General features: G+C 39.4%; 1 protein-coding gene across 8 annotated transcripts in view; it reads right to left on the bottom strand.

Annotated features, from left to right (window-relative positions):
• Positions 1-14228, bottom strand: part of PTK2 (protein tyrosine kinase 2) — a 404029-nt gene that overhangs the window by 382988 nt on the left and 6813 nt on the right. The window contains exon 1 of one of the 8 annotated variants that reach the window (XM_077166682.1): positions 1496-1514. The exons of the other annotated variants lie outside the window; for them this stretch is intronic. The gene's annotated coding sequence lies outside the window, so the exon portion shown is untranslated. Of the gene's footprint in view, positions 1-1495; positions 1515-14228 lie in introns of those variants that run through there. 8 annotated transcript variants of the gene reach the window in all.

Here is a 14228-nt window from a genome sequence, read left to right as displayed (position 1 = left end):
ATGAAAAACCCACAGCTGACATCATATTCAATAGTTAAAGACTGAAAGCTTTCCCCCTAAGATCAGAAATAACATAATAGTGCCTGCTATCACCACTGCTATTCGACGTTGTATTGTAAGTTCTAGCCAGAGAAATGCAAGAAGTAAAAGGCATACAAATTGGAAATGAAAAAGTAAAAGTTTAGCTATCTGCAGATCATCTGGTAATGTGGAAATAGGTGCTGGAAATAAGTTACTTAAAAACAGTTTGAAAAAAAAAAACCATTTGCGCAGTAAATTCAATTATGTCCATTTCTTGTACCAACTTGTCAACAGAGTCAGTTGTTTCAATCTCCTCTCTGACAATTAACAGGAAAGTTGAGTTATATAAGCTTCCTTCACCCTTTCTCATCTACTGAAAGGGTCACCACTGAGCTAAGTCAAGATACCTAAGATCTTCTCAAGATCCCCCTAAATCATCACCTAATAATCATTACCCTCTCTAGTTATTTCCTCATCTCTAAAGTGAAAGATCTGGACTAGATGATTCCTAAATTTAGATCCACCCTTAAAATTCTAGATTATCTGAAGAAATAAGAATAATGGGGGCAAAAATCTTATAGAGAGTTTGAATGCTTTCCAATGAAATGGTCAAAGGAGGAGACTCACAGGGAAGATGATCAACTCTTCATCAACCAAATAAGCAACTACCTCTCCGTACTGAATTCTCAAAAACTAGTTGAAATGTAGACAACATGCATTTAAACTAAGTTATTCTTGCTACCTGATCAAGTCAATTGGATAGATAATGTCTTAGGATAACGACTCACTACACTATTTTTTTTTCCCAAACATAAAGTAAAACTGTCACCTGAAACTTGCCATGACCTAAGCAAAGTAGTTTTCAAGCTTTTGTTCTACACCATACCACAATTGTCCCCAGCCTGATTTGTGAACAGTCTACTTTTGTCCTTATGGGAGCAGGGAGGTCTGGGGACAGAGGAGCAGGGAGAATTCTCAAAATTCTGATGACTTCAGTGTGCTTTGCTAATTTAAAGCCATATATTGAAGGACTCCATCTTAATTTCCTGGTTAAACTGAATTAAACCCAAGGTGAAACACTGGAAATTATTTGCAAACACTACAGTTACCATTACCAAAGTGTTGCTTTAGAGAAAAAACCACCCACCTACAAAAATTGCCTTGACAAAAACAGTTCTGGTTCAACCAATCATTTGTTTCTTTAATTATTGTGTATAGGCAAGGTGGACCCTTGATGAGCTAACACTGCACTGTGGATACACATCTATGTTTACACCCTATTAGAACAGAAGATATTTTATATAGAAATAAATATACAGAAACACAGAAATGTTACTGTGAAGCAATATTTGCAAAGCATGCAAATGTGTGAATTTGTATTTGGAAAAAATAAAACAGGCTTTTGTTGCAAAAAAAAAAAAAAAAAAAAAATTCAGGCGGGCCAAAGTGGCTCAGCAGGAAGAGTTACGCCTACCATGCTGGAGACTCAGGTTCGATTCCTGTGCTTGCCTATGCAAAAAAAAAAAGATTTACATCATCATGGAATTCTATCATTTGCCATTTACATCATTTTGGCCTTGTGGAGGTCAAAATTTCTCTCAAGAGGAAAAGAGAAACTATCTCTGAGCCAATTGTATCTCCCACCTCTCCCCTCTAAGACTTTTCCCAGAAAGAACAGCTATATCTCGCCATGTTCACCAAATTTCTTCAGGAATTGTTATTAGCTGTAGTCCATTAATTTCTAAATACATTTACAATAATACTAACGTCAACATGAACCAACCTGGTGTAGACTTCAGAACACCAGATGAATCTGCCTGATGTTCATATTTCAACGCTCTCCTGCATTTGTTCACCACACCATCACTGTGTTCGACAACTCCCTGTCTACATACACCTAAACTAGTAGAAGAAACTACATGTGTTTTGTTTATGTGGGGGGCCAGAAGCCAGAAAAATATACATCATTTTAATTGCTGGTGATACATCTCAACTTAGGAAAGAGTTCCATGTGTCTGATCTGTTTTACTTGGCAGTTTAGGACATATTACATGTAAAGTTAAAATCTCTGTGATGTGGCCAATTAGTCTTTCCTTACCACCACAAACCTCCTGGTATGCCTCACGTGTGTGTACAATCTAACAAGGGGTGGGAGGCCCACCATGGGCTAGGCTCCCTTTCGGAACCTGATGCAAGCTCTAGAATCCTCTCCCCAGGGAGAAATAACACATGTACAGACACAATTTGACCTACAATTTCAGGGGTTCATGGACCCAGGGAAGAATGTTCCCTCCTCCTCAAAGCAATTGTTTGCTCACCAGTGTAATTCAAGAGGAAAAAAAAAGAGTTTCATGAACTCATCACCAAAATATAAACTTAGGATCCAACCTGGAATTATCAGGGACTCCTTCTCTCAGACCCAGTTAAAGGCTATAGATTCTAACTCAGAAATAGGCTTCAAATCACCTCTTTCCTCTTTTCTCAGTCACGCCCTTAATTAATATCTTCTTCATTTACTTATGCAATATAATGATATAATTAAAAGAACATGGACTGTAAATTCAGCTCACCTGAACTTTGACCCTGGCCCTTTCCTAGGTGGATGACTCCAGGCAAACCATGTCTTACGAACAAACGTGAATGACTGTGCTTGCCATGACCAGTCCAACCAGCCTTCTGCCATATATATCTGACCTTGCCATTCTAGGACATGAAAAATGTTTATCAGCTTCAACTACAAACTGCTTTAATCCTGCTGATAGTAAGTCTTACTATCAGCAGGCTCTAGAATCCTCTCCCCAGGGAGAAATAACACATGTACAGACACAATTTGACCTACAATTTCAGGGGTTCACGGACCCAGGGACCCAGGGAAGGGAGCCTGACTTACTGACTTCATCTCCCCAACCCAACCTGCACGCAGACATAAGGAACAACATTCAGTTCCACAGAACTCCCGTCTCCCACATCTCTGGGAACCTCTTTCTGTGATGCCCTTCCTGCTTGCCATCTTCCATTTCACTAACTTCAACAAATCCTTTCAGACAGCTAGAACCTGCAGAGGTGGTCAAATCTGGCCCACAGCCAGCTTTTAGCCCATTTTGGGGTTAAGAATGGTTTTTACATTTTAAAGAGTTGTTTAAAAGAAGAAGAAGAATACATGTCAGCTGACAATAACATGTTTACTATTTGGACTTGAGCAAGGAAAGCTTGGCCATCCTGAGCTGGAACATTGCTGGGGACTGGGCCTTGCATTTCCAGAGCCCCCCGGTAAGATACCACCACAGCATTACAGTATCTGCCACTAAAGTGAATCATTTCTACACTGCTAGGGCACAAAACAGGTGATAAATGCTGAAATAATGAATGAATCTGCTCAAAAACAAAATGGTGAAGCACAAAGCTACAAAGACCTACAAAAATAAAACACTTTATAAATCTGTTGAAGACAACATTAGTATTTTATATCTATAATCCACTTTACAGAGGAAATGCACATAGTTTGCATAGTAACTGCACATATTTCACACTAAATCTGAGATTGTAAATACTATACTTATAGGCGAAAACAAACAAACTAATTTGTCAAAAAGCCAAACAACTAAAGGCAAATAGCCAATATTTGAGCCACAGTCCTCTTCCTAGGATAAGGTGCTTTTTCTGTTAACTGGACCTGTCTCTGTATATAAACTGCAAGGTCTAGACACCTTCATTACTAACACCTGAGACTTTAGGCGAGGGATAAAATTTAATTTCTGGTCATTTATTTAATTTTGATAAGTTTCAAGTTAACGCTACTTTTTGAAAACAAAACAAAAAAATGAAACGGACAACCAAAATCAACATTAGACTAAAAGGCCTTGGAATAAGCATAAACTAATAAATTTTCTCCGCACCCCCCCAACCTTTTTTAAGAGTCAGTCCTTGAGAAAGCAAAACAAATGAAACAGCTTAATTAACAAATGCCACTGAAAGGAAGGCAGCTGCAGTCACAGCGTGACCCCCTGTCTGTCAGCTAAGCTGAAAACAAACTGGCAGTTGAGGCAGTCACTTGTCTTTACGCTTCCGTTTGGGGAGAACTCAGTCCAAAAGCTGACAATGCACAGTAACACCTTGACTTTAACCAGGAAATAACCCACATGTTCGCACAAGCAGGAAAAAAAAACCTAAGAAACTCTATTACTGAAAATAAATAAATAAGCCTAATAATCTATTAGTCCAATCTTTTTTTCATAATTCAGGTATGAATTATGCAGCCAAAGCATAATTGGAGTTTAAATAGTTGCTTGCCCAAAAGCTTCTGAGCTAAGACCTGAATCTTAGTCTAACTCAACAGTTGTCTATTTGAGATAACATTAATTTCAAAGAATTAGTACCATTAGAATACATTACCCAATTATAATCCAATTTTAGAAACAAAAAACAAGATACAGAGAAAAAATTCATTAACTTGGAATCTATCAAACACTTTACAATAAATCATGAATCATCAAAGATATCTTAGTGAAAATGAGAAAATATGCCCAAATAATGGGCATATTTATTGCATAGAACAAAAACATTTTATGAGCTAAGCAACAATAACACCTCATCAAAATTTAATCCTCAGGTAAGGAAAGTTTTCTTAGACAAGACAAAGCCGACTATATTACAATATAAAACTTTAATTCCAAGACACATCAAAGGGTAAAAGACAAGCCACAAACTGGAAAAAAACATTTGCCAACATACATGTGACAAAGGATTGTAAACTAGTACATAGAAAAAGACTATAAATCAATAAGAAAAACACAAGGAAAAAAAGAACAATTAGGTCAAAGACTACACAGGTCCTTCACTGATGATGAAACAAATATGGCCAATAAATAAATTTAGTGGTTCAACATCCTTAGAGAAAAAAAAGGAAATTCAACTTAAAGCCCCAATGAGATAGTACTGCACACCCAACCAAACAGCAAAAATGAAAAGTCAGACAAAATACACTACTGGCAAAAATGAGGAGCAAGGGGTCATTTGATCAAGGACAATACCAACTGAGCAAAATCTTTGGAAATAATCTGGCAGGAACTGGTCAAGCTAGAGACTGACATGCCCACATCCCGCAATCCCTCTCCAGGGCGCCCAGGCTAGACACATTCATGCACATGTGCAGAAAAACACAAGCGTGTTCACGAGCAGGGCATGCAAAAGCAAACATCTGGCAACAACCCAAATGCCCTTCAAGTGTGGACTAAATGTCCCTTCGGTGGACACTATACAACAGTGAAAGTGAAAGAACACTGATGACACAGCGCACCTCAGATGGGCCTTAGTCACAGTGCTAAGCAAAAATAAAGTCATGAAAAACACATACGCCGACTCCCTTAACATAAAGTTCAAAAATAGGCAAAAAAAAAAAAAAAAAAGCAAACAATATTCATTTATTCTATCATTCGTGTTTCAAATGCTGGGGATTGAGCTCTGAACAGATAAGACCTCCCATAGAGTTTACATTACAGCCAAGTGAGAAAGAAAATAAGGTAAAATACAAATTATATCAGATGGTGAAAAGAGCTTAGGAAAAAAATCAGGTGGCTAAGGATGGAGTAGGGTTTGGTGTATTTTAGGAAGGCTGGTAATACAAGGCTGCACTGAAGTAAAGGCACCAGCATGGAGACCTGGAGGGGCAAGCACAGCTCCTCTGAAGGAGGGAGGCCAGCAATATGGGCAGGGAAGCACATATGGGCCCTCAAAGGTAATAAGAGCCACCATCACTGACGCGATGGGGCAGGAGCACCGGTGTTTCCTTTATCATTATCCTCTAAGCGTGGTATCCTCTAAGAGTGGTAAAAAGATATGCCTCAGCCAAATGTGGCCCCATGCTTGTTTCTGTACAGCTCATCAGGTAAAAAAGGTACTGACAATTGTATATGGTTAAAAAAAAAGTAATTTAAAGGAATAATATTTCGTGGCACATGAAAATTATATGAAATTCAAATTTTAAGGTCCAAAAATAAAGTTTTATCGGAACTCAACCACACTCATTTATTTTATATTATCCATGGATGCCTTCTTGTAACGGAGGAGTTAGGTACTTGCAAGAGAGATCATAAGTGGCCTGCAAAGCCTAAAATGTTTACTAGCTGGCCCTGTACAGAGAGTTTGCCCACCCTCAAGCTGGCAAACTGCGGAGGACTCACCCCAGGCCAAAGTGGGTACACCTTCTCTGCGTTCTGAGACCCCTGATCTGAACCCACACACATTTTACAACGCTCTTTTTAGGTCTTCAGCATTTAATAAAATTTCTTTTGAAAAGATTAACATATTAAAGATATCTCTCTGCTCTGTTAAACTTTCATGTTTCTTCATCCTAATGACTAAGGTAAAAAAAGAAAGTACTACTATCAAGAGCATTAAAGCAACACAGCTGCAGCAAAGCAAGCAACAGTTTATTTTGACTCAACTAGAGTTTTAAAAAAGAAAAAAGAGAAGCTGTCCCCAACGGGTGTTGAGTCTATAGAAACCCCCCGTGCAGTGCTTAAAGCACCAGGTCACTGGGACCACTGGACACCCAGGTCTCACTTCATGGACTCGGAAAAGGTACCGATCCTTGTCACTTTTCTTCCCTAACGTTTTAAATTAAATAAATGCTTCATAAAATATGTCACATTTAACAGGAGCCACAATATCTGTCCAATGATAGTATATATGTTCCCCAAGCAAGTCCTTCACATCTTTTAAATATAAATAGTACCTTCCATGCAAAAGATTCAGGTTCAATTCCGGACCATACACCTCCAAGAAAAAAATATATATATATAAAATAAATGAGTACCTTTGAAAATAGATTTAACAACTTTAGTTAAATAATAATTGTTGAAGGCAGTGATGAATATATAGGGAGTTCATTATAACATTCTGTTTTTGCATACAATTGAAAACTTCCACAATAAAAGTTTTAAGATAAAATTACATGGAGGTGGTCTGTCATGACACCAGTGAGGACAGCAGCAAGGTGACAGCAAAGGAGTTTCGTTGGTTGGATTCAGGAATAAGAATGTGAAAAGAGAGGTGTGGCATCCTAACTATCTGAACGCCTCGCCTGCCTTCTTAGGGAGCATCCCCAAGGCACAAGGCATTGCATTTCAAAGAAAGCTGCAGATTCAACAAAATTACAAAAAACTGCTACAGAAGGCAAAAAAGGCTCAAACCTCACAGGAATCCAAATCCAAAGACAGATACCAGATCGTCGGAAACATCTCCATTTAGCTGAAGAGGAAAGGCTTAGGAAGCAACTTTTAAAAAATTGACCAAACTTCCTCAGAGGAGCAAGTTGATCAGCCTTCACCAGAACAAGGTAGCATTGACCACCCTCTACTAGCAGGCCAGCATAGCAAAAATAATAATAATAATAAAAAAAAAGAAAACATCAATTCAAAAAACACAAAAAGATTATGTACAAGTATAAGCTAAACTTGCTGCTAAGAATCAAGAATTTGAGAGAAATAAACAAGAGTAGACGCTTAGAGGCTCCACAAAAAGAAGAAAATGGAAGTGTTCAAAGTATTAGGCAAAAAGACTAAAAAGAGCCAACCAAACTTGAATTTGCAGATAGAGTTGGACCTTCTTCAAAAAATACAGGAAAAAAATTATTTCGCCCTTAATCAAGGATTAAAAAAAAAAAACTTAAAAATTAATGATTCATACTTTAAGTTTAATCATTAAATAGAATTCCCATTTACACATCTTTCAAATTCTTAGTACAAAACAGTTTTTCATATCACTACGAAATTTTTTCTTAAAAGATGCTTACTTAAAAATCTAACTGTTAAACCACAGAATCACACCCTCTGATCCTAACAGAAAAGAAGTTTTCATCAATGAACTGAGAAAGTGAAAGGACATTCATCTAGAAGGGAAAAGCTATATAATCATAAAGTCCTCTGGGTCCTTGTTGAGGGCCCAGCACAAACATCTACTTGCCTAATTTTAATGTGTAAGAAATGCTTCATACTGAGGAAACCTATCCATATGCCAGATGATCTTTATGAAGAAGTATGGTAGAAGGCTCCTCTTACACAAGAATTCCGGTTCACACTGTCCTAGTCCTTTACTTTCTTTAAAAAAGCATTTAAAAAAAAAAAAAGCTTATGCCTACATTTCTCTCTGCATAGAAGTGTAAATGAAGGCAAATATCCCATATTCCCTTTAAGGCTGCAAGTTCACAAACTGAGCAAAGATGAAGAGAGAACTGAATATTTTAAAACTTGGCAAATTCTTAACATAAATGTTTAAGAATTGTTACCATTCATGAAGCATTTAATAAAGCCAGGCCGTACAGGGATCTGGCCCATTTAACAGACAAGGAAAGGAGATTCCAAGAAGTGAACAAACTAACCGGAGATCAGAAGTTCTTCCCTTCACCACCACTCTCCACCACGGTTATTCAACTTTCAAACTAAGTAAGACGCTATGCTCCATGATGTCTTTATAAGTCACACTCAGAAAAGCAATGCCGACTTCCGGAGAAGATGGCGGCTTAGTAAGACGCGCGGATCTTAGTTTCTCCTCCAGGACAGCTACTAGGGGAGTAGAAACAATACAGAACAGCTCCCAAAGCCAGGACAGAGATAAAAAAGACAGCGTGCCCCATCCTGGAACGGCTGGCTGGCTGAGAGAACCCGCTCTAGTGAGATCGCCGAGGGGCGCGGGCTTTACCGGGCGGGGCAGCAAGTGGCCGGAGTCACTCCCTTCCCCCTCCCCGGGCCGGCTGGGAGAATTGGACAGGCAGTCCCCTCAAACCGCGGCGGCTGGCGCCCACACCACGTGCGGCCCCCCGGACCAACTGAAAGAATTGGATTGGAAATCCCCAGGCTGCGGAGAACGGCGACGGGGGGGGGGGGGGGGGCCTTCCAAACCCGTGACTCCCCAAGAACGTGCACTGTCCCGGGCGGGCCGCTGCAGCTGGCGCCCTCCTGCCAAGCTTGGCACCCCGGGCTGACTAGGAAATTCGGACGGGCGCTTTCCCGGGCTGCGGCGGCCAGCGACCCTCCCCGCGTTCGGACCCTGGGCCGGCTGGCACTCTTCCAAGCCGCTTCGGCTAGCGAACCTCCCGGACGGCGAGAGTTTTCCAAAGTTAAAGGACCCACAGCACCTTTTACTGGTGGGACCCGCAGACAAACGTGTGCCACGAGCGCCACCTACTGGGCAGGATAAGAAAAACAGAACCCAGAAATTTCACAGAAAAATCTTACAACCTTGTTGGGTCCGACACCCAGGGAAATCTGACTAAATGCCCAGACGCCAGCAGCAGAAGATAACTGTCCACGCTCAGAAGATTGAGAATATGGCCCAGACAAAGGAACAAACCAATAGTTCAAATGAGATACAAGAGCTGAGACAACTAATGCTGAATATACGAACAGAAATGGAAAACCTCTTTAAAAATGAAATCGATAAATTGAGGGAGGACATGGGCTGAACATAAAGAAAAGCAATGCCTTGCTACTCAAACTGAGGATTAAGTGCTACCAGCCGTGGCATAGGATGGGGACTTGCTAGAAGTAGAGAGGCTCCATCCACCCTGAACCAACTGAATTAGAACCCAAAATTTAACAAGATCCCAGGTGACTCATACACACACTGAAGATTGAGAAGACCTGATATAGTGCACATGCAACACTATTTTTCGGTAATTATCCAACCGAAATGAGTACATATAAAGAAACTGAGCGTTCATCTCTTCTAGTAGCTCTGTGATCCTAAAAGCAGAGACAGATATATCTTAGCTAGTCCTCAGCCAAAGGTGGCTGCCCTTATCTAGCCTGACCAGTTCACAATGACCACCTCACACCCACCCCTTCACCTCTGCCTCGCCCTCTTACAGAGCAAGCTGACACTTCTGAAACCACATTCCTGCACAAACAACAAGGCCAGGACTATTCTCAGCACCCCCCAAATTCCCTTAAAAGGTGCCCAGAAACTCCCAGGGGAACTACAGAACACAGACAGCTAAGTCACCAGGAAGGGACAAAAACTGGTTCAGGCAGGTCCTCTGAGTCTAACCACTACAGATACATTCTCAGTAGTTCCTAAACCATGCTCAGTCAAACGACCAGTGCTCTGTGAGCTAGAAAGAGGGGTTCCAACACTTACCAAACATCCTTCATAATAATAATAATACTCTTACCAGTTAAACAGAAAACATTAAAGGAATGGAATTCCCTGACTTTCAGGTTTCCCTCTCATGTCATTCTTTTAAAGCTGGGTTTAATTTAAAATTAAGTAAACCGAACACTGCATGTTCCTGCCAACATCTAGGCTTCAAGCCTGTAGTTTCTTCTACCTAGAACACTGGTCCCCATCCACACCTTCTCCAGCAGGATAGTTCCCGTTGTCCTCTCAGAGTTGGAGGGCCCTCCTACCGGCCCCACAATGCAGTGGCCTTTTCACTGGGCTGTGTGACTGCCTAAGGGTAGGGCCAGCTCCTCCACACTGGAGCCACTGGATCCAGCACACAGATCCACATCAACTGATGTTTTCACTAAATCTGTTAAACCACGTGGCGATATATGAGTTAAATTATCAGTACTTCTATATACATACAACGGAATATTACGCAGCAGTAAGAAAGAATGAGATTCTGAAGCATATGACAAAACATGGATGAGCCATGAGGACATAATGCTGAATGAAATATGCCAGACACAAAAGGGTAGATACTGTATGATGTCACTAATTATGTACCCCCTAGAAAACATAAACTCAGTCTTAAGAAGTAGAATATACGGAACCTAGAAATAGATAGAAGCTAAAGAAGGAGGATTGGTTACTTAATATGTATAGACTTGTTAACGAGGCTGAACTTAAATGTATGGGAATGGATAGCGGTATGGGTAGTTCATTAGTGAGATTATAAGTAATAGTGCTGTATTGAAAATGAGTATGACTGAAAGGGGTTGTTTATGTATCTCACCAATGAGTACTACAAATATATATGTTATTGCATGACCACTTCAAAGGTATGGCACTTGTACAAAGAGTTAATAATAGAGGGGTATATGGGGAAAACTAACTATTGCATGCTATTGTCTATATTTAACAGGAATACCTCATTAATACCACAACAATTCTAGGAGTAAATAAGAATTAAGTGGAGTTTTGGATTTTCTCTTTGGTATGGGTATATTTTCCTCTTTGGAGCAATGAAATTTGTCTAAAATTGAGAGGGCAAACGATTACACAAATAAGTGAGGATAGTGTAAAACTGTTTATTTTGGATCGATTATGTGCTGTATCTCTTATATCTCTCTAAAAATGTGCAGAAAATGTGCAGATTCTAAACAAATAAATAAAAGGAAATATATATATATCAGTACTTCAAGGTTTTCTACTCAGTTGCTGCGCTGCCATCTCAACATTTTAATCACCTAAGGCATTCTGAGAACCACCTTTCAGAAAGATTTCACAATAGGCCCATTAAAGGAGCTACAGACAGATTCCAGAGACATTCAAACTTCAACTAGCAAGGCTACCTGCATTAGTGATTCTCAGACAGACCGTGCATCAGTGCCAGGCCGGACGAGGTTTTCATAGTGTAGGTAGCACTATTCCAGACAACTTTCCACGATGATGAGAATGATCTAGATCTGTGCTGTCCACTGTGGCGGCCACTAGTCAGTACTTGGACAGTGGCTAGTATGACCAAACTTTTAATGTTACTTCATTTTAATTGAAATAGCCACCTATAACAGCAGGTTCAGGTCTGGACTCTGGACTCTAGACTCTAGAGTGAAATGACAAATAAAAGCACCTACTCAACTTCTTATCTGCAGAGTTTGGTCCAACCCTCCCACAGAAACAAGACTAAAAAAGATAAAGAATATTTTTAAACTCTTAAAAACAGAAAAAAACTGCTAAGACAAGAAAGAAACACCAGGCCACAATTAAAGGGAAATCAGGCCCCACAAAGGTACACAAGCACAGAAACCACCTGTGCCCTGGCAGATTCTGAAGTTTTCCAACTTTCATTTTTACAACAGTGAAGGGAAAGAGGGTAAGAAATCAAAAGAGGGTCTCCACAAAGGGTTTAATTAACTAGAAATCCCACAATACGCAGGGACCCCCAAAGGCTGCACATTTCAGGATAAGCATAATACACAGTGAACCATCTCCCAGAAGTCGACTCTGGATTGTCAAGGAACCTCGAGCTGTGACCGAGGTTCAAGGTGAGCCCAGACTGGTCAACACAAAAATAAATGCTCTCTGGAGGAAGCTACATTCATTCCAGGCCTCAAAAAGAGATCTACAAATAATTGGTTCCATATTTCACAACATAAATGAAAATAGACAAAATTAACTGTATACCTAAATATAAAATCTAAAACTATCAAAATTCTAGGAAAAAATGAGAAAACCTTTGTGATAAGGCAAAAATTTCTTAGTTACAAAACCATAAGTACAATCAATAAAAGAACGAATTGATAAACAGGACATCACAATCTTAAATATCTGCTTTTCAAAAGACACTTAAAAATGATAAGACAAGCCACAGACTATATCTGATAAAGGACCTGCATACAGACTATTAAAAAAACTCCCAAAATTCAACAAGAAAATAAAGTTTTAAATAAGAAAACAAAAAACAATTTTTAATGAGAAAACATTTGAACACTACAAATCTTTCTTCAAGAAAGATACATGGGTGGAAAATAAACATGAAAATACACTCAACATTATTAGTCATCTTAAGGAAATGAAAATTAAAACCACAATGAGACATCATGACATACTTTCAGAATGGAGAAAATTATCAAGACTGATCATACCAAGTGTTGTTCCAAGGATGCAGAGTAACTGGAATTTTCATACATTGCTGATGGGAATATAAAATGGTACAATCACTCTAGAAAAAAGTTTGGCAATTTTGTAAAAAGTTAAATACAAACCTACCATACAATCCAGCCATCCTCATTCTAGGCCCAACCATTTCCAAGGTAAATGAAAGTCTGTTTCCATAGAAAGATGTGCACACAAACATTCACAGCAGCATTATTTGTAATAGCCCCAAACTGGAAATGATTCTTCACAAATTGACTGTACATTCAGTATAATCCCAAGCAACATCCATCAGCATTTTTTTTCTTTTTGGAAACTGACAAGTGATTCTAAATGCGTATGAATCTGTAAAGGAACAAGAATAGTCAAGGTACCCTAGAAGGAGAACCAAACAAAGAGTCCCACAGAGAAAGAAGAAAACATTAAGTCATAATCATTTAGGCAACTTAGTACTGGTAGAACCAAATAAAGATCCAAAAAGAAGCCCAAATAGATATGGACTCTTGATCTAGAACAAAAATGTCACTGCAGTAGCACTGGGGGAGAGGATGCTCTTTTCAACATATGGTGTCAGGACACTGGATAACCACATGTAAAAAAGTAAAAGTGGATCCCTCTTTATACTGTACAACAAAATCGATTCCAAGAAAACTATAAAGCATTTAGAAAATAATATGGAAGAATTACTTCATGGCCTCAGGGTCGGGAAGACACAAAAAGCACTACCTATAACAGACTGATAAAATCAATTACACTAAACTTAAGATCTTCTGTTCTTCAAAAAACACCAGTGAGTGAGTGAACCTGCATACCACCAAGTGGGAGGAGAGAGTAGCAAACACAGAATCAACAAAGAACTTACATTCTGAGTATATAAAGAAATCCTAACAATCAATAAGGGAAAAACAGAAGATCTAATAGGGAAAAAACGGGCACTCCACAAAAACAGTAAACCCAAACAGCCAGAAAATGCATAACAAGATATGCAGCGCAGGCCATGGTGGTTCAGCAGGCAGAGTTCACGCCTGCCGTGCTGGAGACTGGTTTGATTCCCTGTGCCAGCCCTGCAAAAAAATATATATATATGCAACCTCATTATAATCAGGAAAAAGCTATTTAAAACAAGGCAATAACACTACAGAATCCATGGGGTGGGGGGAAGCACAGAGAAGAGAGAGTAATCAGAGAGAAGACTGGGTTGATCAGTAGTCGGAAGCTGACTTTTCAGAGCCGAGTACCAGGAAATTCATTCACTAACCATTCCCTGAAAAGCCTCTGTGGGTCAGGGGCTCTTGAAGTATATATTTAGTGGGGATAACAGACTAGAAATGAGTATCTCTAATTCCATTTGATCAGATCGCTTTTTCCCACCATCTCATTTCTGTCTTCAC

The sequence above is a fragment of the Tamandua tetradactyla genome, chromosome 6 (assembly GCF_023851605.1).
Source record: "Tamandua tetradactyla isolate mTamTet1 chromosome 6, mTamTet1.pri, whole genome shotgun sequence".
NCBI classification, from domain to species: Eukaryota; Metazoa; Chordata; class Mammalia; order Pilosa; family Myrmecophagidae; genus Tamandua; species Tamandua tetradactyla.
The sequence above is the reverse complement of the archived record's forward strand: the minus strand, read 5'-3'. Positions and strand labels throughout refer to the sequence as shown.